Raw genomic sequence first — 26,649 nt, forward strand, 5'->3', positions numbered from 1 at the left:
GGCAATGTATCTCCAGTCCTTCAGCTATCGTGTTATTGCTATCAAAGGGTCCCATAATATCGGAGCTGACTTTCTTAGTAGAAATGCCGTAGATTAAGGGAAAATTGTCCGTCTTAATCGTTTTATAGGTTAATGTATGTATTTTAACATCGATAAGCTTTGTCTTCCCTGCTGTCTGCAGGTTCCTATTGTAAAATTATTTTTCCATGGTAACCTTTCAAACCCGGGACATGTGTCAGGAATCCAAAGTTTAATTGATTTCCAAGTATTACGCCCTCCCTGTTAGGCTTATAAGCTTTTAAATACATGCGTAATTTACATAGAAAGGGGAATACTTTGTGACTTTTTATAGGTGGAGAAATAAAGAAATACTTAATACATATATTGCATGCACGAATTGTTACATTTTTCGCAAGGAGAGCAGCCTGATTGGACGACAAAGAATTTACCTGATGCGAGATTTGTCTCCAAATACTATGGTACCGAAGACTTTATGATCCCCGAGAATCAGAATGACGTCAGATGCGATTCTGCTGTGGCATGAACTTGAATGTCATACGCCGAGGTGATTCCAGCACCCTGTATGAACTTGAGGTTAATAAACTTTGATGAACTTGGTTAGACATTTCTGTTAGTTTGCATAACATTCCTGTTGCCTTGAGGGTATTCAGTTGTTTAACAATGATGTATGGCAATTGATGCGGTAGTTTCTCGCAATTCTTTTGGTTTCGACCAATTAGAAATGAGCAGTGTAAACAAATTAATGTCATCTTGATTTACATATGTTTCCCTATATATTGAACAAGAAATCGTGCCCTGGGGCTGCATGTTGGACGATCCACCAGAAGTACGGTATACCACAGATAACGTCACCATTGAACTCCTGATTGAGAACTTACTCTATGGTCGTTCTAGTGTCAGCTATGGTACTGTACAGCGTTCTCGTGATGTGCATCTACCTTACACGCGCAAACAGCCAGGTTTCAGTTTCTCCCTGCCTTACCTGCATATTTCGACCGCGGTTACGTTTATCGAAACCGTCTAAAATATTTAGGCAATGCAGTAATATTTAATTAGCCGATTTTGTTTTGTTTTATTTATGGTTATAGCTATACTGTCATTGTGTATTTATTGTCAAACTTTTGGTTAGATTTCTTTGTATTAAAGTGTGCGTATGCACATTGCAGTTAATTCAAATTTGGCGTCATTTAGTGCTGTGCGTGTATGATGAATGTGTTCGTTCCCTTATTTATAAATTCTCTATGATTCTTAGATGTCCGATTGTTATTGGCCTGAGATCATTGTCGTCTAGTAACGATAACCATCTTAATGATTTCCAATGCCTTTATGGCCCGTGAAAAGAACCCACAACAAGTGTGATCTATATATGTTTGTCATACAAATCACAGTTTGGCATCCCCATTCGCTTTGTATGAATTGATTTGGATTTAATATAAATATATATAGACCTCTTGACACTCTACAATTAAGAACATATTCACCAGGCGTTATATTTGACATTAATTTAAACAAAATACGCCATGCCCTTTGAACGACTGAAGGGTGTATGCATGCAAACAAGCGCATCTCTCTTTGCGCCAAACTATATATTCCATATATGCGTTTTGTTTAAAAACAAGTCATCTGAAGATGACACAGCCCCCACTTGTCAGATGTGATTATAGTTGGTTATGAATTATAAAGTTTGAATGTATATGTATAAAATCGGGTAGGAAGATTATGTTGAAAATCAAAAGTATGTTACTCAAAGTTAACAGCTAGAACATCTCTATTAAATTTGGTAAAATTTGCATCAATTTTAACAAAAATTCACAATCAATTGAATATAGAAACTCAATTGAATCAATATTAAATAGCAAATACAGAAACTATTAGTTCACAAGATAATTCAAAATTAATTAAATATTCAAATTAGCTAATTAATTAGGTTGAAAGCACACATCTTATATGTAAGCTCTGTATATTACACACCTGTATGTACTGTCATGCACAGTATCTACACACACTACCCCATAATTACCCTACAAGATATTCTACATGCGACAAATATTATACTCCCAAGGTCAATCTCACATTAAATCAACATACTCTCAAATATGCTTCCACTAAACTCTTGAACTCACTTCCCGATCACATAAAAGGTATACAAAATAGACAGTCCTTCAAATGCCACTTAAAAAGGTATCTTCTAGAAGATATGTAAATTATTTATTTTATCAGGGCGTGTAAGTGTTTCTGCATTGCTTTATGTTTTTAAACTTTCTAGATATTTTTTATATAAGTATTTATGTATTGGTCTTCTGCTTCAATTATTTAATATTTTTCGAATTTTCATGATTATTGTGTCTGTGTATGCGTACATCAATGCATGTGTTACATTTACACAATTTATGTTGAGACAGTTGATGTGCAGTGTGTATGCGATTTTTTTTTCTTTGTTTTTGTGTATCTAAAACTTTCCAGACTCCAAATTTGTTATTGCTATTATAGTACTCATTAAATGCTTTAACTATGTCTTGTGCATCTTAGCTTATCACTACTTTACTACTTTATTATATATCTTGGATCATAGGTCACAGACTAGACTAGCTTGAATACGTTATTTCTGTGACCCCACCAGAAACAAAAATATATACTATATTACTATCATTGTAATTACTACTATTATTAATTAATTAATTAATTAATTTATTTATTTATTTATTTATTTATTTATTTATTTATTTATTTATTTATTTATTTATTTATTTATTTATAATTTAATACTCAATGTATACACTCTTTCTGGGGAAATAAATTTCATTCATTTACCTTAAACCATAACGAAATGTAGCGTAACAATAGTGTGTGTTCATGGAACGTCATATTTTACGTGTAATAGTTAAAGCGTTAGTCTGCGCATTGCGAGGCAGTGCTGGTTGTGACACAATATTATTTACTGAAGATGCGCATATAGTGCTAATACTGCTTTGTAAACTAGCAAACAAACACATATTAATGTGCGCTAAACTTTATAGTATATTTTTATATTTGTGAAAATTTACAATAATAAACATCCAAGCATGTTCAAAATATATGTTCATATAATACATTGAACAGGGTTTGCTCACGCTTTCTTTAATACATGCAATGCGACTTGTAAAAAAATGCTGAGTACATGTGCTGAACGCATAAACAACTACATCACGTAAATTAACGATGATTTCTAATTCACAGCGACAAAAATAAACATATACAATTGTCATTCATGATTAGTTCGTTATCACGTAACCCTTTTTGATCTCACTTTGAATTGATATGTGCAAACTCGTAATTGAATGGTGACATACAAAAAGCAGCCTAGAGTTTAAATTATTATGCGTACCATATCAAGTTATTTTGTATTTGTTTCTCACTTGCCAACAACTACTTATTGTCTTTTCTTTTGTCTATAATTGCATTATGATTGACATGGATATGTATTCTCGGGGTGCAGCTAAATCACATGACAATCTATGTTACTAAGGCGTGCACCAGTGTATTTGTATTTGTATGGGCTCTGCACTTGCTGGTGTCGTACGCTAGACGAATGGCCAGTGACAACAGATAAAGCCGAGAAAACAACGCAAAATTAACTTCGAAATAATTCTTAGCATATAATAATTCTTATATATGTTATACACGTGGGGGAGTTTCTGCAACTATCACAAAGTTTCGTTTACTGGGAATTTTCGGCTTTTGTTTTCATTGTGATGGTTGCCTGGCAGTGAAAATATGAAGCCTATGTTTCTTTATTCATATGCATTGGGAGGTTCAAACAGCAAGCAAAGGTACTCTTTCTAACGAATATAAATATTCTCCATGGTAATGTTTGGCGGGAAAAAAATACTTGAGCAGGAGTGAGCTTATCTTTCAACCCATAATATGCTAATTAGTTTTGATGTCTTATATTCGTTTTCAAATACCTGGGCGTACAGTTTACAGTCTCAATATGAATATCATCATTTAAATGTCGATTATGCAAACGAAAATTGGAGGAGGGCCACCAATACAAAGACAATTCCTAATAAAAACTGATACCAATAAAAGTCATATAACTTCGATTAAAATGTTTTAAATTGTCGGTGATAAATCATTGCTAAAATTAATGTTTTCATGGCAACCAGACAAAAAAATATAAGGTACATTCCCTTTTAACAAAATCATGAATATTCGACGGGATGAGTGGTTTGGCAACGACTAATGGTAGGAATCAAATTTGTTTTCATGAAAACCAAAACCAGATTTAATCACAAATCGCATCTATAGTTTTTTGCCTGCAGATTAACCTCTCCTAAAAAAATCCTAAAAAAATTATAAATTGTAATGTAATAAATTATCAATAAATAAACAAAACTGATATTTCAATGACAACTAAATTCATTTCAAAATCTAAGCAAATGGTCGTTGTACTACAAGATTGGACATCTTCGTCTACATAATCAGAGAAACTGATAAGCATACATACATAAATACCTTAAACCTTAAAATTTGATGTAATTCTAAACACATTCAGTGAATTTGAAAACTGGATTAAGCATTGATTTACTGTGAGTGTTAGATAAGGTTGGGGTTACACGCTATAATGAATACTAACCTTGTGGTTCAAGATCTGGATCCTGAGCCTGTTTATATGAATAATATTAAGTTATGTCAATACATTACCAACAAAATATTACAAAACGATGGAAACTTTTTTAATTCTCCATAGAGAAACCTTTCCGGCTAGATTGGGTGTAAAGTAAACTAAATACATTGTTATGAAAATATTGTTAACATCTGTTACAACAATCCAAGAAACTCTCAATTTTTATTCTTCACAGTAACGTACTAACGTATTTTATTCAATTTTCTATTATTTCAGAAAAGTTGCTCTGCAGCTTCAATTTATTGTATTCTCCACGCTACAGGAATGTCAAGAGTTTGATATAAATCATGTACTAATTCTAATTATTTTCTTTGTAATGCGCACAATCAAATTTGCTCCACTTGTGGTATATTCAGCACGAACATTTATATATTTGGGGGGAAAACTGTCGCCAATTGGTCCTTTCCGAAACTTATTTTAATCATTAATATTCACACCATATTCATCTTAATATGTATGTAAATTACATTTGATTCATGCAGTATATCATGTATATACATCACAAAGCCAACATAGTACACTAATCGTCTGTGTAAAATTTACCTGGATTATAAATAGTAAAATGTGCATATTTTGTTCAATTTTAGATTTTAACATCAATCTAATTAGTATTGACGTTGGTTTATTTACATTTTGTGGTGTTAAATTATATATTTTTTGTTACTTTCACAAAAATTGTTAGAATTTTTGCAAAGAAATGTTGTGAAGTGGGAAAGTTTTTGAAAATGTACTACGGGTAAAAACTCAATCTAGAAAAGCACCTGTCTATGTTACTTACAGTAATCATACGTAAACATCTTATATTGTTCTCAATATTTGCAAAATCAGGTTGTCTAATGTTAACAAAATGTTTGTTGGCTAGCGAGGCATTGTTACTGTAACATACATACCCATCAAACAATGCTAACTATATCAATGTCATGCAAATAATTCCGAGATTTGCTGCAAATCAATGATTTTCTTTCAATGATTGTACTGAGAACGCGTAAAGCAAGATTTTGTGTAACCTGCCAAACTCCACAAAGACGTAATTAGTACAATGTGAATTAACAACCGAACCAAAACAAAAATGCGAAAAATAACTCACCCAATTCCGCTTTTAGTCAGGATATAAAGATTTATCTTCCTGATGGGTTCATTATCCCTGGAAGTTATAGTTAATAATTGTTCAATTGAATAATAAATGATGAGAACATCTACTTTTACTTGTTCAGATGGTGACGATCGACGACAAATCCTATTTTAATCATACTAGATTTACTATAGAAACCAGAACTACTTTTCTCTGCATTCGGGTACAATTCCCGCATCAAAACGTCAAATTTAGGTATGGACTAAAAGATCAAAATTGTCATAGTTTCCGATCTCGTCTGCAATGAAGTATGTCGCCATGGTCACGATGTTTACGTATGCATATGTTGCGCGTGAAATCTTCTCGTGGAATATCTTCTCAAAATCGCGATATTCTCAAGGGCATAGCTACCTCACAGAGCGTTTTATGAAGCTCGGATACCAATCATGTGTTTTCGGAACAGTACGAACTGCTGTGGAACGCCTGTCGAAGAGCCGTGATTATTGATATCGGTAAAACACAACAAACACAACTTATATGCAAACAAGAACAACCAAATTCATATTGCACATGTTGGGGTAGTCTTAGTGCAATGTACAAAGAGGGGGGGTCTCAGGAAGTAGCCCAAAGTACATTTTTTTTTAGAGATTTCGATCGTTGTTTTCAGGTGTTGTCAGGTGGGTGAAATGCCCTGATGTCCGCCCGAAGCCGCCTTTCGTTCAAATCAACGTGACGTACGCAGGAATGAGGTTTAACTATGAATAAATAAATATTAATTTACTGCAACTGAGGTGTCTATCAAGATTTGTCTCCCACATGTGACAACTATTCGTCGAAGCGCAACGAGGTGAATAATTCTTACAGCCGGGAGACAAATCTCATATACCCCGAAGCTTACAGATAATATATTTTTTGTCATCTCGAATTTGGAGTTCACTTCACACAATCGTGTGGTGATTTGAATGTTCACAGTCTCAGCGACAATAACTGCAGCAGTACGGGGTAAAACAACCAGGCACAACAGTCCCGGAACAACAATACTATACAAGGAGATATTATTCTATTTTATCATATAGTCATCTGCCAACAGCGTCGTGTTTGTTTACGTATTCATATCGTAAGGATGCAATCTTGTCAACTGCTCGCGCCGCGAGTGACATATCATTGTGGTTTTCCGTACATGGACTTTCAACATTTTGCATTTCGATTTTTTCTGTCGGTGAGTTTGTGTGGTTCGATGTACAGACGCCAATAGAGTGGAGCGATTTGCATAAACTGAAGGGTATATATAATTGTATAAATCTATATATAATTCATTGGTATTTCGAACCAGTGTCGCGTACGAGCGACTCTTTGTATAGAGGCCGTATCCCTCCGAGCCACAGCGAGTTATACGGGGAGTCACATTATTAAAAAATGACTTCAAAAAGGGGAAATTATAGGATATCATGGCAACTTCCGCTGTGGGAAATGGAGTAATAGTGTGTTGCCGTGAAGTAATAATGTTTTGCCGTCAAATATTGTAGTTTTGTCGTGAGTTTTGCCACGATGAATTAAATGTATGTCACTTGTGGACCACCTTTGTAAGGGGCTTATAGAGTACGAGTATATAGAACACATTTAATTGGGAGTGTTCAATATTCAATAAAATAAACAACAAATCTAACCTTTATTGTCTATTTGAGTGCAGTTATCTTTGTATGATACAATTCGCCACGTTCGATTGAAAGTGGAAATTTCGAGATTGAAGGTCGAAATTTCGAGATTTAATATTTTTTGTCAATTGGAGTCTTTACCGTACTTTAAAAACGAAAACTTTATGTTTCGCCACATTAGACGAGTGATAGCTAAACACATACTCTATAATTAAAAGGCAATGAATCTCAAACGAAGACTTTGTTTGCAAAGTTGTACCATACATAATAACCGATGATCGCATTATCGGAAGTGTCGGAAGTTTGCCGCTAACACTGTTTTACCTAATCAACGGAGCAGTCTTATTTATTGTGCCTTCGCATGTAATGGATTCCTGCCACATTGCCAGTGCCATACAAGCTTAGTGAGGGTAACAAAGGTTTGTTGTCGTGCACTACATAAGTTTTTATTTTAAATAGAAAAACACACACTTTATATATCAATGTATTTATTTACAAATAATTGTTTTAAATTTTAAATTTGTACAATTTTAATATTCCTCGTCTTCCCGCCTTCATTGTCGACAGAATCCACGCCAACTTCTTCGTAGTCTTTTTCCAATGCAGCCAAGTCTTCGCATGCTTCCGGGAACTCCTCACCGACATACCAGTGGACGAAAGCGCGTTTGACGTACATTAAATTGAATTTGTGGTCAAGACGGGCCCATGCCTCCGCGATGGCCGTGGTGTTGCTCGAAATGCAGACAGCTCGCTGTACTTTGGCCAAGTCGCCACCTGGAACGACCGTTGGTGGTTGGTAGTTGACATCTTTTGGAAAAAATCGCCACTATACAACATGCAGCATGCCATATACTTTCCGTGACGAGGATCACATTTAACTATCTGATTGGACGGCTCGAAACAGAAATTGGGCACTTCGGACACCGGGAATTGCTCATGGTAAGCCTTTTCAGTAGAGATCACTGGAGCATAGGTAGCCAATGGAAAATGAATAAGAAGATACGGAACCAGATTGGTCTGAAATTCCGTCAAGTCTACGTTGAGGGCACCATCGAATCTAAGAGAAGCCGTAATTGAAGAGACGAGTTGGCCAATCAGGCGATTCAAATTGTTGTACGATGGAGGTTCAATGTCAAGATTGCGACGACAAATATCGTAGATTGCTTCGTTATCAACCATAAAGGCGCAGTCCGAGTGCTCAATACAACGCCGTGAAATCCATTACACATCTGTTTAAGGGCATTTTACCATCGTTTTTAAGGCAGGGATACATCTCGCTATCACTATGCTCTGACATAGTGACAAAAAGATTGGTAGTGTCTTACACTTTACTTTTTGATGTCTAGAAGCATTTACAAAAATAACAATTATATTTGTGGTTTTTAACGGGGAAATGCGTTTTCATTGTGGTCTAGGGAATCTGCTGCATATACATTCACGCTAGAAAAACAACACAAATAAACATGTGTCCCGAGTATTTAGCCAAAAAAGGCACAGCTAACGTGAACAAGATTGTTGAGAGCTCCGGTTAGAGAATTTTCCGGCGGGTACCATAATGTGTAGCCTCGCTAGAAACGTACAGACTTCACATAATTGTCGACTCGAAAATTGAGCAATCGTCAGTACGATTTAATGAAACTTGGGTTCAAACCACCCATCCCATAGTCTCCGCGATGTGGAAACGGGACTTTCCATTTCGAAATACTGGTGTAATGGGTGTATACAACCACAGTCTCACAGCTGCAGGACATTTGCATCAACGATTCCAAACAATTTGCAGGTACCCCGAAGTGCAACCAAACTTACCATTTTCAAGCTGAATTCAAAGCGCGATTATAAATCCACAACGTAACGTACAATAGCAACCGTGGAAATAAAGAAAATGTGACCCTGTGTTCGTTTTATATATAGTCATTGTGCGTACCACCTGGTAATAGTATGCATTAGTTAGAAACGTTTGAACGTATTATCATAAACGTTTTGTATTGGCTTACCATTTTGAGTCCCATTAAATTTCAAAGGATCCTACTTTATTTGTTTTCGAAAGCGCGTTTTGCAAAGTACGACCAGAATGTCCAATTTACCTGAAAGTCACGTGACAGACAATTCATAAAGGTGCTAAAAATGGCCTGAATCTTTGAGAAATGTGATCGCCAATACAAACAGCTAATTTGCATATTTCTCGGGATGTCCCATCGAAGAGTCACTAAGTTTGGCTTACTGTTTAAACAAAAACAAAACTGTATGTTTTCAGAATGCATAAATCATATATCACAAATCTCACAAATAGTTGATATTTACTAAACATTGACCAGCTAATACACCGGGTTTCATGAATGGGTGAATCTGTTTTATAGACATTTATAATTTTTTATGAAAACGCTTCATTCAAATCCAAAGATGCTTTCATTGGCCGTAGACATTATTTATTATTTAGACATTATGGCACCCATTACCCACGAGTCTTTGCGGTATCCTTTCAATCATTGGCTGATTTACTGACATAATCGCAAATGTTAGATCCCATCAATTTTGTTTGAAGCGCTTGAAATTACAGCGATTTGTTCGCCAAAATAAACATGCATTTACAAGTAGTACCCTTATCGTTCGGCACGTTAAATTGCGAAAGCAAGCCAATGTCAAAAGTAAGGTTAAAAAACCCAGCTATAACAATAGCTAGGTGCGTTATGTTCTAAGGCTGGCAGGCGCGGAAAATGTAAATTCGAATTCCTTCACGCCAGAAATATTGTTGAGGTATTCGCCAGAATACCAGACAAACGGATGTTGTGGTATTCTCTTGAGTGATAACAATATTTTAGTCTTTCCAACTAAAGACAATCACATTGTTGATTCACCACAGTTTTAGTGTATAACGCACAGTATTTCACTCCAGTAACGTTACCTTCTCACAACGTATTCCCTGATAAAATTGCTTGTATACACGTTTCTACAGAAGTAATACATTCGTGCATAGTTTGGGTGTCACTTTTGGTGGTACGTTTTCAGGTAAATCAACTACAGAAAAAGGCCGCGTGTAAGCGAGTGAATGACCGCAAAGGCTGTATGTGGCAGAAGTACTATGCACCACATGCTCGTTATAATTTCAACATCTGCAAATAAAGCCATCTTATTATTGCTAAGTACTAGTGACAAATCATTACAATCATGTAATAATTCATTTAATCAAAGAAAGGTAGGAAAGAACTCCCGTGTGATAAAGGCACATATGCTTCCAATAGAGCAAATACAGCATTTTAAAATAAAACTCTAACCTATGATCAGAGTGGTTACAACTACCTATGGTTCAATAATTATAAATAATTAATGACATAATGACCATCAATACCAACAAAATTATAGCCCTATTTGCTATACTAAGTAAGCATTCCTGAAGTAATCAGATCCTATGTACCTAGTTTCATTTAAAAAAATGGATAAGTGGTACTCAAATTATCTGTGGAGCACCTATATATTGGTTAATTTATGCATATTAAAATAATTGACCAGCAGACAACACAACACTAATCCAAAATACTAGTAGTGTACAGAACAGCTTTATTTGCATAATCTAAAAATAGCATAGTTACTTAGTAACGTGGAGGGCACTGTTGTTAAATTAACTTGCATAGTAAAATACATTAAATTTCTCCCTACTAATTCTGTTGTCCAGTCGGTATTGTTCAAACATTCAATAAATAATTCAAGGTAATTAGTAAGCTTAACAGTTAACTCTAAAATAAACATATATATGGCTTATCCAAGAGCATCTAGAGAGTCTAATGAGTGGTTGAGATATTGGTAGGTAGGCTAAATATTGGCAAATTAATATGCAAATAAGTTGATAATATGCACGGATTTCAACCAAAAGCTATCCAGGTCTGCGCAATATATTATATGTACCAAGTTTTACTGAAGTCTGTCGAATAGTACATGAGAAACAAGAGAAATGCTTAATTAATATACATGGTTTCAAGTAAAAACTAAACAGATCTGAGCCTTACCCCAGAACATCTATGTACCAGGTTACATCAAAATCCGATAAATGGTTCTCGAGATATTAGTGGAACACAGATGTACTAACCGCAAAGAGATGCACTAACCGCAAAGACTCAAAAATGATAAAGGTCCGAAGATTGAAACCTGAGGAACGCCAGACATAACAGGAAGTCAGTCCGACTGGGCCTCCCATAGCACTATTTCACGGTGGTTATTGACATAAACCGTGAAATGAAAGAATCAATAGTTTCACTTCACCATACACGTAATTGAGAACACGTCTCTCGTGTTAATTAAAAAGCGTTGGTCACCACGCTACGCATGCGCGAGATACGAGTCTCATATGAACAAAGATGGTGACTTTGACTATTTGACTATTAAAATCATATACGTGTTTGTAAATTATATTGCTTAAGAAATTGGGCCATGGTAAATTCTGGGGGGTGGGGGTGAGGCGATGACGTTTTCAAAGGTATAAATTCAAACACTTCTTGTATCTGGGCCTACATAGTAAATAAGAATGTAAAAAGTAAATGGTTTATAAGTATAGAAACCCTATTGATGTTGTTACCATTGTAAACTCAAGTGAAATAATAAATAAAAAAAAATTAGATTTTATTCATAAACAAATAAACAAATCATTTGAGAACCAATGACATGCATAATGATAATAGAAAACAAACCATGGCTGAAAACAAACTAAGAACACACAGACTTTTCAAACAAGATTTAACATTAATTAATGTGCAAAACCATGGTCTTAGAAGATTAATTGCAAAATTCAGGACAAGCAACCATGACCTTAAAATTGAGAAATGCAGACATAATAATGTGCTGCTGGATAAAAGAACATACGATATGTGCAGCCAAAACAGAAAGCGCGACCTTACTAGGGGATCCGGGAGCATGCTCCCACTAAAAAAATTTGAAATATAGACCCTCTGGAACGCTATTTCCTGATTTTGAGGGGCAAATTTCACTGACACAAACGGTTTGAGCTTTGATTTTGGAGGGATGACGCCTCCAAATTTTTTTCGAGGGGGCGACCGCGACATTTTGTAATGTAATGTGCCAGCTTACAGTCATCATATGGACAAATTATTCCTGACTGCACAAAATAAAGTTCTAAATTTTGATAAAGAAAACAGTCAAAATAAATTCCTATTAATTATGGTAAACCATACACTAGCACCAGCATAGCTGTCTTCTTAAAAACAGCTATGAAACAAAACAGCATTGGTGTTCATTGCGGACGACATTGTCATCCTTTCAGAAACAAAACATGGATTACAAAAGAGCTTAGATAATCTCTTCACTTACACAAAACATTGAAAGCTGACTGTTAATACAGAGAACACAAAAATAATGGTTTTCCATAAAAATAATCGTCTATTAGACAACTATATCTTCTTCTATGAAAGTGAAGAAATTAACGTGGTTAGACACTAAACTACTTAGGTGTTGTATTAAGTTCGAATGGAACATTTAAGGAGGCAATGAAAACATTAAAACTAAAAGGCCAAAAAGCTTTATTTAGTTTAAAAGCAAAACTTGGACATAAGCCAAATTTAAATCCACTTACAATGCTATCCCTTTTCGATTAACTAATTAGGCCCATACTAGTTTACGGAAGTGACATCTGGGGTCACGAAAGCACATACAAATCAAGTGTGGAAGAAATCCACCTAAACTGTTGTCGTTTTGTTTTAGGAGTCAGGAAGAACGCAGCAATCTTGGGTATTTATGGGGAACTGGAAAATACCCACTCGACGTATTCATCGAAAAAACAATTAATTAAATACTTCAACAAAATAATGAATACATTAAATGAATTGGTAAGGGAGGCAGCAATTATGAACAAACAATTAAACGGCAAATGGTACAGTGTCATAACTACACTGTTAACTGAAATAAACCAACCACAAATTATCGAAACAACAACTATACTGAACGACAGAGAAACCAAGAAATTAAGTTTGGAAGTTGAAAAAATATATAAATTATACTGGAAAAGGGAAATTAACATAGGGACTGATGATAACCAAAATAACAATAACAGAAGGAATGAACTCAGAACGTACAAACATTTCAAAAATGAATTTCGATTTAGAAAATTATGTGATCAAAATAAAGAATGCCGAACTACGTGAGTGTCTAAGTAGGTTCCGTCTGAGCAATCATAAACAAAAATTGAAACAATGAGGTACACCAAACCAAAAACCGAAATAGGAAAAAGAATCTGCGAACTGTGTTTAAATAACAAAGTAGAAGATGAGTACCATTTCATGATTGAATGCCCCTTTTACGAAAAATCGCGAAAAACACTATTTGAAGAGTCTACTAAGCACATTACAAACTTCACAAATATGAGTGACTACAACAAATTTTTAAAATTAATGGGTGATACAAACCTGAATGTACAAATACCAGTTGCCCAATTTATCAAAGATAACACGAACCTCGACAGCAACATCTTCTGGCAAATTAACGTAAATACTTTTCTCCTTTAATACGCTTTTTTTTTCTCATTTCTATGTTTCATTGATTAACTGTTTTTTGCTAGTTGTTTTCAATATTATTACCTACATATATCAATAGTTTTTTTTTGTAATTGTAGTTTGTTGGTTTTTTTTTAAACCATTGTCGTGCTTCAGATACCGTACTCGACTGCGTTAGCGCCCAAGGGCCTCAACTCAGAAAATCACGATTTTTTAGGGGTTGGCGCTTACCCGAGCACCCCCCTCGAAAAAGAGTGCAAATGAAACATTTGATTCATCAAGTAACAGATTACGTCTTTGAGGGAAAATCAAATTACGAAATTAGTTGAGTCATCATTGATTTTCACAATGAAGAAACAGAAATGATCACAACAAATATGCACATGTTATTACAATATTAATAACGTACCACCAGAATTTACAAAATTAAAAACATTTGAGTCTGTTGGAACACAGTCGAAGTCAAAATTGTCATATTATCTCCACTGACGAAGGTGTTGGATCGTACGCAAACTCTCGATGAAAATCACTTTCCGCCATGATGCATTTGCAGATTTGACCTGCAGTAGCGTCCTTTGACCTAATGGGTCAAGTTGGTTATTAACCAATCAGAATGCTGTGTTGTACTGAAGCAATTCTTCGGAAATTCCCGAAGACTTTCCGGTAACGCAATGCGAAAGTGAATTATCGATGTCGAAGTACGATCTGTTGGAATTGATTTCAGCGAATAAACGACATGGTTTTTCCAAAAAAACTAGTAACTAGCCATTTTTGAGAAGTAAACTGAATATGGCTTGAAATATTTACCGCATTTTACTTGTATTAACAGGTCATTGTCGAAGCGTAGTTTACGCACGGTTACCGTGTTCTACGCATTTACAACATGTTCACAGCGGTCGATATCCACGCTGTATCATATAAAAACGATTACCAAGATTCGTTACGCGAGACCAAGTTTTAAATTAGTTGCATTTTGAAGGGGTGGGCGCTTTGCCGAATGTAACCCCAAATATAAAAATTGCGCAAAAGTGGGGGTGGGCGCTTGCCCGGGCATGGGCGCTAACGCGGTCGAGTACGGTAGTAATTTTTTGTAAAATTTGTATGTTTTATATATGTGTGTTAGTGTAACCATTTTAATTCCTTCTGAGGAATTTTTAAGTCTTTCAATAAACTAACATAACCTCGCATCGCCCAAATCGCGCGGTTTCGCGAGTTCGATGTGAGACAATAGCATAATTACGCAAGCCCATGAAAAATATTAAATCTCGAAATTTTGACTTTCAATCTCGAAATTTCGACTTTCAATCTCGCAATTTCGACTTCTAATCTCGAAATTTTGACTTTCGCTATGCACCTAGTTTTGGCAGCATTTAACATCAATCGAATTAGTATTGACGTTGGTTTATTTTGTGGTGTTAAATTATATAGTTTTTGTTACTTTGACAACCATTGTTGGAAGTTTTGCAAAGAAAATGTTGTGAAGTGGAGAATGTTTTTGAAAATGTAAAAACTCAATCTAGAAAAGTCTATGTTACTTACAGTAATCATACGTAAACATCTTATATTGTTCTCAATATTTGCTGAGGTAAAAGCAGGTTCAGGCCCGTAGTTTGGGGGGGGGGGGGGTTCGAGGGGTTCGACTAAATTTTGGAAGTGAATACAATTATGATCGTAGATTATAACATTAACAAAAAACAGTACTAATTAAAATATTTATCATCGTTTAAATCACTTGATTCAGGGAGGTAACTATCAGACAGTCGAAATTGTATAGTAATGAACATTTTGCTGGAAACGAGCTTTAAATATCAATCGTGAAGTTACGCCGTCTCAGCTCAACATCAGCCAATCAAAAAAGCTTGTCATGAATGGGCAAGCTTTTATTCGGTGATTCCGCGATGGTGTAATGAAGATCGCGTTCAAGCTGCTTATGTCAAATATTATAACGAGTAAGCATATGTATACAAAAATGATGTAATGGAAGTCACTCTCTGAAGGATGTGGTGGTCCTGAGAAGGGCTGATTCACTTGTGCTTGTGTTCGCTAAGTTAGTACAGTATGGGGATCGAACGGGATTGATCGGTCCCGTAATTTTTCCAGCACAACACAACACGACACTGTACTTTCCTACTTTGGTTCATTAATTTTTGTATTCTTCGAGTTATTTATGGCATATACACAACTCTTTCCAAGTATGTCAGCCGAATGTAGTCAACTTATTGTATTAGTACGTGAAGCCTGTGGACAATAGTGTGCAGCTACGGGCTGAACATATCATTCAAAAAATGCCGAAGATGTATCATCACAATTTGTATAGGTCGAGGAGCTTCTTGCAGTCAACAATTTACCCAACAGTGTTGCTTCAGCACTGAAACTATGATGACTCATACTTTTCAAACATATTTGTTTTACTACAAAAACTGTGACAAGCTGCAAGTGTGAGCGCAGTTGATCGTGTTGTGGATACGTTCGCAAAGTTACATCCAAGGAGGATAACTTAATGTAATGTATTGTGTGATATGCCATGTCTGCGTTATCAGAGTAGTGTGCTACACAAACTATTGCCAATTTCTTCATTTTTACATAAATGATATATCATGTAAAAACATGGCAAACGTATATCCCATTATCGCACAATTTGTTTTGGTAACATATGGTGAAAAAGAGATATATATAGTGCCTGGCACGTTTCTTGTTGATGTCTTAGAAAATTGACTATATTCTTAGTGGGTTCATAAAAAAAAATATAGTCATTGTAGTCCACGGAGACCGCTGCTAAACCGCCCGCCCCCTAAAAACACATTTTCAGTGAACCAAACAATTTACATACTGTAAGAAACTTGGTGGTATGCCATTGGTTAGTGCATTTAATTTGTTTAATGCAATCATTGTGCCAGCTATTTGTTATGGTAGCGAGATATGGGGGTGCGAATATTCGGAGATCATGGAGAGGGTACAGACATAATTTTGCAGGTTTCTACTTAGCGTTACGTTAATAGTTGTACAAACACTGTAGCGATGTTGGATGAATGTGGAAGGCTGTCATAATGCCGTGTTTATTTCAAGCGTTGTGACTCATATTGGTTAGAATTACTTTAAGTAAAGAATAGCTGGAACCCAAAAATATGTTATATACTATGCTTAAATGATTAGACGAGACCGGCAGACTTATTATTGGCAAGCAATTATAGACTAAAATATATACTGACGAGTTTTCCCTGTTTTGGCCATAAACTTAATGTGGAGTTAGGTAGACGCACAAAAATACCGTTAGATTAATAAATTTTTATTTTTGCAGTGATACGTTTGAATTTAGTACGGCAGAAAATGAAATTCACCATGTTTTTATGTCTATTTTATAATGATCTAAGGGCTGATCTTTTGCCAATAACACTATGCATTTATTCAAATACTAACAGCCTGGGCTCACTTCTTCCCTACACAACTGCCACACCATTTATCAACTAGCTCTGTATCTTTTAAAAGCTACGAGATGAATATGAATCCAGCTTAACCTAGTACCATATGTTTACATGGATTTTGTATTGTTTTTAAAACGTGTTATGCACTTTTCTACCCATTACAATTTGTACGATAGGCTGAGGCCCTGTACTGAAATAAATAATAATAAAATAATAAATTACATAACAATAAATTGACTAATACTTAAATGAATAATTGTAGACAGATTTCGATACGAAATCGTGTCACTGCTATGTGCGCTACCATCTGCGAAGAGTAAAAAAACTCGCGAGTAGTTTTCTACCTTAAAATGCCTAGACAATATTATGCTAAGATGCGTACAGTATTGTCCTTTTTGTGTATAACAATTTGCCGTAGTGGATCTAGGGTGTGTATTCAGAAACCCCCTTCTCTAAAATTGTAAAATAGTTCAAAGATGTTATGTGAAATAACTTAACAACGTAACACTAAGTAAGTCAATTGAATTTAAAAACTAAATTATCAAAATGTCTGTAACATAGCTCTAAGACACGAAAGAATCCGCTTTTTTTTCTTTTTGAAAATTATAAAATTTACAAGTTTCACATCAAGTATATTATTTTTGTTCTCGAACCCCCTATTCAAAAGTGCTGGCTACGGGCCTGAGGTTGTATGTTAACAAAATGTTTGTTGGCTAGCGAGGAATTGTTACGGTAACATACAAACCAATCGAACATTTCTAACTATATCAATGTCATGTTTCCATGTATTGTTGCTTTGCAAAAAAAACTTAATGACCAGAACATCGATGAATAATTATAATAAGCATTAATCATTAAAGCGACGTAAGCAGAGTTTGACGAGGTAGTATTCGTATTTTTTCACGGTTCGACTTTTTAAATTGTACTAATGACGTCATTGTGAAAAATTATTTCTGATGTGAGATAAGATTGCAAATAAGTCCGAGATTTGTTGCCAATCAACGACTTTCTTTCCACGACTGTACTAAGAGCGCGTGAAGCAAGATTTTGTGTAACCTGCCAAAGCCCACAAAGACGTAATTAGTACAATGTGAATTAACAACCGAACCAAAACAAAAATGCGTAAAATAGCTTGCCAAACTCCGCTTTTAAGATTTATCGTCCTGATGGGTTCATTATCTCTAGAAATTAATTATTGTTCAATTTAATAATAAATGATGAGAACACCTACTCTTACTTGTTCAGATGGTGACGAATGATTATTAATTAACTGTAACTGAGGTGTCCATCAAGCAAGCGAGGTGAATCATTCTTACATCCGGGAACAAATCTCATAGACCCCGAAGCTTACAAATAATATTTGTTTGTCATCTCGAATTTGGAGTTACTTGTCAAAATTCTCAGTGGCAATAATTGCAGCAGTACGGGGTAAAATAACCTGGCACAACAGTCCCGGAACAACAATACTATATAATGAGTTATATTCTCTTTTATCATATAGTCATCTGCCAACAGCGTTGTGTTGTCACGTATTCATATCGTAAGGATGCGATCTTGTCAACTGCGAGCGACATATCATTGTGGTTTTCCTTACATGGACTTTTAACATTTTGCATTTCGACTTTTTCTTTCGGTGAGTTTGTGTGGTTCGATGTACGGACGCCAATAGAGTGGAGCGATTTGCATAAACTGAAGGGGATTTATAATTGTATAAATCTATATATAATTCATTGGTATTTCGAACCAGTGTGACGTCATCGCGAACGAGCGTCTCCTTGTATAGAGGCCGTATCCATCCGAGCCATAGGCGAGCTATACGGAGAGTCACGAGGAGAGTTAATGTGTAATTATATTGATTAACATTTTCAGTCTCAAAGGAACCTCTATTATTCATGGCAATGTTTGGAAAATATCATCAAGAAATGAACATTGGAACCACCGAATCAACGACAATTCGAAATGAAAATATTCATAAAATTCTGATTTATTCCATTCTGGTAATATAATGTTCTGATCCGCCACTGCCCAGTATGTTTTGCCTGCTTTATGACATGTTATCATTGTTTCCTATGGCAAGGGTATATCTAAAAAATATACTTGATGACATGCGATGAAAAAAAAATATATACAATGCTTACTAGATATGTTTTGGTGTCTATTTAAATATTAACATATTTTTGTTTGTTTTTAACGAGAAGATGTGTTTTTATTGTGATCTATGGAAACCGCTACTAAAATGGCATTTATGCATATCATTTCTCCGTTTCTTTTCTCAAAATTCAGATTGACAGTGAACCGAAAGGTCCACATACTATCGACGAACCGATTGTGAAAAACTGATATTTTTAAGACTGCAAACAATAAAACACTCAGAGTGCAAGGCTAATTCACTAACATGTCTCACACGTCCCTTTTCTTGCTTGAGTGTGAAAGTACACGGTTTAGTTAATAACACTTATTTTTTTCAAATATAAGAAATTCTTTTATTTGGGAAGGCTTTTCTATAAAAATAGGACAATGATAATCTCATTAGATTATGTTAGATATTATATATTTATATTGAGATTTTGGAAGACATTTTGTGTACTATTTTCAATTTACCATGTTAAATATTTGATCGTTCACTAATAATTAGTAATAATATCACAAATACATATTTAATGGAATAAAACAGTCATTTTTGATTAATTGAATATAACTTTTCTAAAATCCATTTCCGACTAGTTTAACTGTATATACCGGTAATCGCGCAGTACTAAGACGAAACTATCAATATAAACTAAATCTGCGCACATGTGATTTGGGGATTTAATTTGGTTTAACATGAATGTATGGTGATAGCATACTGCCAGTTCATTGGATAGTAATAATAAAATAATCATCAACAAGTTTACGTGACGGTTAGAAATTACATACAAGCGGCAAGAAATTTCAAATTATTGAGGAGCCCGGGAACCATAGGAATGTCTCAACGACCGAAGCGACTAAAAAGCTAGTGAAGACTAATCTGATAGAAATCCTTGTTTGAACTTTCTTCTCGTAATTTTCTGATGTTACTATCCATTACCCCGACTTGACTTCGCGAGTACTGACTTTAACATACATCCTATACGAACATAGTACAGTGCTGATAAATTCCTCTCCACAGCCTCCGTTCTTGTGAGGATAATTATCATATTTTTGAGCAAACTAGAAACGGATAGTCTTTTACTTGGGCGCACATGGTTTTCTATCGTCTACAAAAGTAGTGTTAGTTTTAATCAAAGCATTGAAACTTTATTTTACTGCATGGAGTGCTTGGTGCTATAAATTCGATGGCATTTTATTATAGTAGGAAACCTACTTTATTATATTATATGTATGCGGCAGGTAATTGGAATGATGAGAGAGCTGCAAAAGATTCTGGGCAGTAAAGAATGACATCACAAACACTGTCGTGAAACATTTAGAAAATGATTTTATCTGTAACTTCTAAAATTGGACTTCAAACTGGTTGAAAGTTTAGAAAACGGTAGCATACATACATGTGATAAACTAGTTGTCATGGCAACAGAACTGAAAATAGTGGTTGTACTTTACACATAATCCTTGAAAAATCAAGATGGCGTACTACATATACTGATAAAAAGTGATATAAAAAAAATATAAAACACATTTTCCTGGATTTGGAGAGCTCTTTCATCTGGGAGTATCGTGCTGTTAGTCAGGAGTAATTTAACGTTGTCGGTGCATAATTTTTTCCCCAGATAATGACGATGTATGTCACCTATAGTACATTACCAATGATACAATAACGTGTACAGCGCACCTGTTTTGTTCGTTATAATGTTTGATGTTTTCGATAAATCATACAATATTATTTCTGTTAAAATAGTAAAAGCAATATATGTAAATTGTATAGAGAGACCATCAGCTAATGTAATTGAACCGATAAAAGAAATATGTCAGGTGATGTCAGGTATCTGTTTGTTACAGGAAAATTAACCACACACATTACCCATAACTCTCACAAATCCTGGGGGTTATTTCCAAGTGAGTCACACTGGTGAGTGTGTAGCACATCAGCGGACCAAAAATTCACGGGTAAGTGGGTTTTTTTAACTTCCATTCAGCGGGAACCGCGCAGGCCCAGTAAGCCCCCTTGACCAGAAATCCAGCAGAAAGCCTCCGGGATTCAATAAAAAATACACTCGCACCTTGCTTTAAGGCATTCGTTGTAAAATGTGGCCAAAACGCCCCGCAGAAATCGCAAGACACTATCGAAGTACTAACTGAGAAAGATGGAAGCATTTTACTAAATTAGCAATTTGCTCAGTCGGTACTTCGATAGCGTCCCCAGATGTGTTGGTTATTAACACGAAACGCGGCATTGCTATGTATACTAATTTGCAGCAGACAGCGGTGCTGATCACAGTTACTAAACCGTGTCGACAGTGACCAGTCTTGCGTTTGATCTCAGACAACTAATAAATTTATTAGTTGTCTGAGATTTGATTGAAAAATGGCTCAAAAGGTAAGAATTATGGGATATCATAGCAACTTCCGCTGTGGGAAATGGAGAGTTCTGCCGTGACGCGGAGAGTTTTGCCGCTACAAGTGATAGAGTTTTGTTGCGAAGTGATAGAGCTTTGCCGCAACTAATTAAAGTTTTACCGACAAATTGTGGAGTTTTGCCGTCAAATAATAAAGTTTTACCATGAAATAATAGAGTTTTGCCGTAAAGTAATAGTGTTTTGCTGTGAAGTAATACTGTTTTTCCGTCAAATAATGAAGTTTTGCCGCGATGAATTAAATATATGTTGTCACTTGTGGAGTACGCTGATGTAGAACACACTTAATTGGGAGTGTTCAATATTCAATAAAATAAACAACAAATCTAACCTTTATTGTCTATTTGATCGCAGTTGATCTGGATGATGCAATTCGCCACGTTCAGTCGTTAAAAGTAGAAATTTCAGCATTATGAAAGTCAAGATTAAAAGTCAAGATTTCGAGATTGAAAGTCAAAATTCCGAGGTTGCAAGTCAAAATTTCGAGATTGAAAGTCGAAATTTCGAGATTTAAAGTCAAAATTTCGAGATTAAAAGTCAAAATTTCGAAATTTATTATTTTTGGTCGTGGCCTTAATGGGCTTCCGTAGTTAATTACAGTTCACAAAAATAATGATGATTTTTACAAAATGAACAAATCTGATAAAGGTCTGGCTGGCGGTTCCCCACGTAATGATTAACATGACTAAGTCAGCCGTGACTTTGTTTTGACATCAGCAAAATTGTACAATGACTGCCAAATTTCATTTAGTTAGTATCTAAATACAATCTATGAGGTGTTGCAACATTGAACTTCCTTTTTGAAGTTTTTGTTTATTTATTTTGCTCATTGAATGACCATTGAATAAATTATAGAGATAGTGGAGCATGAAAGAAAAACTATAAATTATTCTATATGAGTATTGTCAGATTTCTCATTGCTGTGTTATTCAGATATGACATCAAGTATTTGATTTAATTTAATTTATATATTTATTTAAATACATGTTGTTTTTAATATGACGATATGTGGTATATGATTTATTATATTGTTTTGTGTCATATGTGATTGCATATCATTAATTTGCGAAAAGGACGTCACGTATGTAACATAAATGTGTGTATTGTTGGATAGCATATGAAAAACTGTACCTTTATATCTGTGACCAGGAGTAACACAATACATATTACCATCATTGCTGTGTAACTTGCCATCTCTCTGTCGTGGAAAAATAATGAAAGAACTGAAGTGTTGTGTTATGTTGTATTGTAATATGACATTAATACACAAATTCCTATAGCCACTTGTTGGCATTGTTATTTATAGACAATATTATAATAAACAAGTTTTTATTCTTGCGTTGCATCAGAGACAATTTACATACAGTGTACTTATTATTGCTGCTGTCATTATCTAATATTTGCTAATGACAGATTTGATTGGTGATATGTAGCTCGGAACATTATGTCCATAAAAATTAGGGAGGGAGGGAGAGCGGGAGAGACATAGAAAGGGGAAGAGAGGACATAGGGTGGAAGGAAGGAAGGAAGAAGGAAGGAAGGAAGGAAGGAAGGAAATGGTTGAGCACTACTTAATACATTGAATTAACATGGCGGCTGTCGCGCATACTGTAGCAGCTTGTGTGTGTGCGTGAACTGTGTTATAGCACATGCAACCCTGAATTGTTGTTTTTTTGAAGGGACAGTGGTATGCTTTCAAATGCAATAATTTCGATCAATCAATATCAATGAAATGCATTCTGAGTAGTTCAGGAATATGGATCTGAAAAGTGTTGTAACTGTTGAAACGTGTTTTTTTTAACAACATAGTCTGTTTTTCTTCGTCATGTCATAATTTGAGAATAGTTTGAGTCACAACTGTAAAATTTGTATATTTGTTGAAAATACCAGGAGATATAAGAACTTGCAGGTGTTTAAAATGAAAGACCAACTTTTACCTACAAGCCTTATCGAGCATGAACTTGGTTTGGATGTGTTTCCTCTCACGTTCGTTTAGTATCGTTCCTTGTAAATACGGTTTCTATTTCTTGGGTATTGACCGGTGCTATGCAAATGTCAATGAACTATTGCCATAATTAGATCGGTGTATTGCACACTGCACTCACACAGCATTCCCACACTCACAGCGTTTCTGACACCTCTCATTAATAAAATACAGACGCAATTATATCTGTTTAAACCACTTTTTGTCACTAAAACCTTAGGTGTGACATATGCGTAGTGATGACGTGTTCATCGGAACGATTTTGTTGTTTACGTGATTGTGTGAAATCAGACCTCTTGGCAGGAGAATAACAGTGTTCTATCCGCGATCAGGTGGTCTAATTGTATATGGAAACGGTTTGATAAATATCAATTTGATTCATTCTGAGTAGATAAACAATACGACTACAAAAACAACATGTGAGTATTGAAATATATTACTTACAACTGTGTCTGCTTGTGAGGACTGCTTCTACATTCGTCGACAGGCAGAGAGTGTGCCCTGGGTCGGTAGGGGGTTGATTTATCACATTTAAATATGTATTGTTGTTGCAAATACCAGGAGATACATGAACATGTGTATGTTCAAAATGGAAGACAGGAAAATTACTCGGATGTCTCTGACAATATCTATCACCTAATATGTATGCATATCATTTGCACCTAATTTATTACCCTAGTGGTGACGTGTTAATTTGAAACACTTTGTTTTTACGTGGTTGCATGTTGCATATTAGTGTACAATTTCGTGAAACCACCACTTGTCTACACTGTTTCGTTGTTTTGTTTTTTAAGTAAAATTTACATGATAGCAGGGCACACGCTGTGAGTAAGTTTAAAGACTGACTTCTGGGCAGTAGAATAACAGTGTTCTACCCGAGATACAGTGGTCTTAATTGATATGAAAACGTTTTGATAAAAATCATAGTTAAACAATACGACTACGAAAAAAGGTGTGAATGTTGAAATATGTTACTTACAACTGGGTCTGCTTGTTAGGACTGCTTCCCCTTTCGTCGACAGGCAGAGATTGTGCCCTGGGTCTGTAGTGTTTTGATTTACCACAGTTAAATATGTATTTTAGTTGCAAATACCAGGAGATACAAGAACATGTGGGTGTTCAAAATGGAAGACAGGAAATTACCCGGATGTGTCTGGCAACGTCTATCACCTCATTTGATATTAGTGTGCAATTTCGTGAAACCAGCATTTGTTTCCACTGTTTCGTTGTTTTTAAGTAAAATTTACATGATAGAAGGACACAGGCTGTGAGTAAGAATGAAGACAGACTTCTGGGCAGTCGAAGAACAGTGTTATATCCGAGATACAGTGGTCTAATTTTATATGAAAACGTTTTGATAAAAATAAATTTGATTCATTCTTAGTATTTAAACAATACGAATCTGAATAAAAGTGGTACAGGTATGAGAAATGTGTTACTTAAAACTCAGTCTGGGTCTGCTGGTGATAAATCCTTCTTCATTCGCCGTCATGCAGAAAGTGTGTCATAGGTCAGTAGTGGGTTTAGTTCCTACTGTAAAATGTTTATTTTTGTTTCAAATGCCAGGAGATATAAGGACATGTTGGCGATTAAAATGGAAGACAAGGGAAATACCCGGATGTATCTGGCAACTTCTATAATTTAATATGTATGCATATCATTTCCATCTAATTTGTTCACCTAGAGATGGTGTGTTCATTTGATAAATTTTAATTTTTACGTGATAGCATATTACTTGATAATAGTATGTAATTTCGTATAATCTGCATTTGGTTACACCGTTTCGTTGCTGTTTTTTAAGTACAAGTTACATGATGGAACAGCAAAGGCTGTGAGTAAGTGTGCAGATATACCTCTTGGTAGTCGAATAATTTGATTTGCAATCGTTTTTATAAATATCAATTTGATTCATTTCAAGTATTTAAACAACACGAATCTGAAAAATGGTATTGATGGAGATGCCGTGATTAACATCCATAACAAGAATCGCGCTATAACGAGTAAATTAACATCGTATAAGGAGAATAGATAATGAGAATGAGAAATATGAGCTCGTTAAATGGTAACAATATGTTATAAACACGATTTTAATTAATTGTTACTCCACAAAAACGCCCAGGTAAACTAGGAATATTCTAGAAGGTCCATTCTACAATTTTGTTACTATTATGAATCAGCACCGACCAACGAGTCTAACCTAGCCGTGGAGGGTTTTTTCAGACGGGAATTTAGCACAAATACATACTTGATAAAATAAAAATATAAGAATAGCTTTTATATGACCACTCACATGAATCTGAGGTGTACAGTATGTGATGACGATCCACATTACAAGTGAGGAACATTTGATACAACAACATTAAGTTGTATTCTGAGTAAAATAAAGCTTCCTTCCCTGCACTCCCAATACTTTTATATTCAGCTCCTATTTTGTTGTGATGGCAAAAGAGAACTTTTGATACAGGTTATTTCATACTCAAGAGGGGAATCTCCATAGCAACTTCAAGAACTTTGGGTGTTCTAATCAATCTAAAAGTCTACCTCCCCCCAACTATTGCTTAGTGGTCTTGCAAGGCGATATTTTCTCAAGCGCTAGCCGAGAAGGTACTGGAATGATCCCTATTTCGTTACTGAAGTAAGCATCCATACATTGCACCCATTGTTGGAAGGTAGCGCATTATAAACCAGAAAAAGTCAGAAGCAAATAAGTGGTCAAATGTTCAGCATTTTAGTCACCATTAATGCAATATATTTCTTTTGTCTTTTGAATTTGTTTGCATTTTCT

General features: G+C 35.2%; 1 long non-coding RNA gene and 1 pseudogene across 1 annotated transcript in view; both read right to left on the reverse strand.

Annotated features, from left to right (window-relative positions):
• Positions 1-24,920, reverse strand: part of LOC146734073 (uncharacterized) — a 45,836-nt gene extending 20,916 nt beyond the window's left edge. Inside the window, exons 1-3 of the long non-coding RNA XR_014931708.1 lie at positions 24,844-24,920; positions 23,012-23,078; positions 4,637-4,664 (exon numbers count right to left, since the gene is read on the reverse strand). This is a non-coding gene — a long non-coding RNA (uncharacterized LOC146734073). The remainder of the gene's footprint in view (positions 1-4,636; positions 4,665-23,011; positions 23,079-24,843) is intronic.
• On the reverse strand, positions 7,886-9,919 carry LOC100374194 (tubulin alpha-1 chain-like; annotated as a pseudogene).
• Positions 24,921-26,649: the final 1,729 nt, after the last annotated feature.

Source organism: Saccoglossus kowalevskii, chromosome 15 (assembly GCF_978046115.1).
Source record: "Saccoglossus kowalevskii chromosome 15, keSacKowa6.1, whole genome shotgun sequence".
NCBI classification, from domain to species: Eukaryota; Metazoa; Hemichordata; class Enteropneusta; family Harrimaniidae; genus Saccoglossus; species Saccoglossus kowalevskii.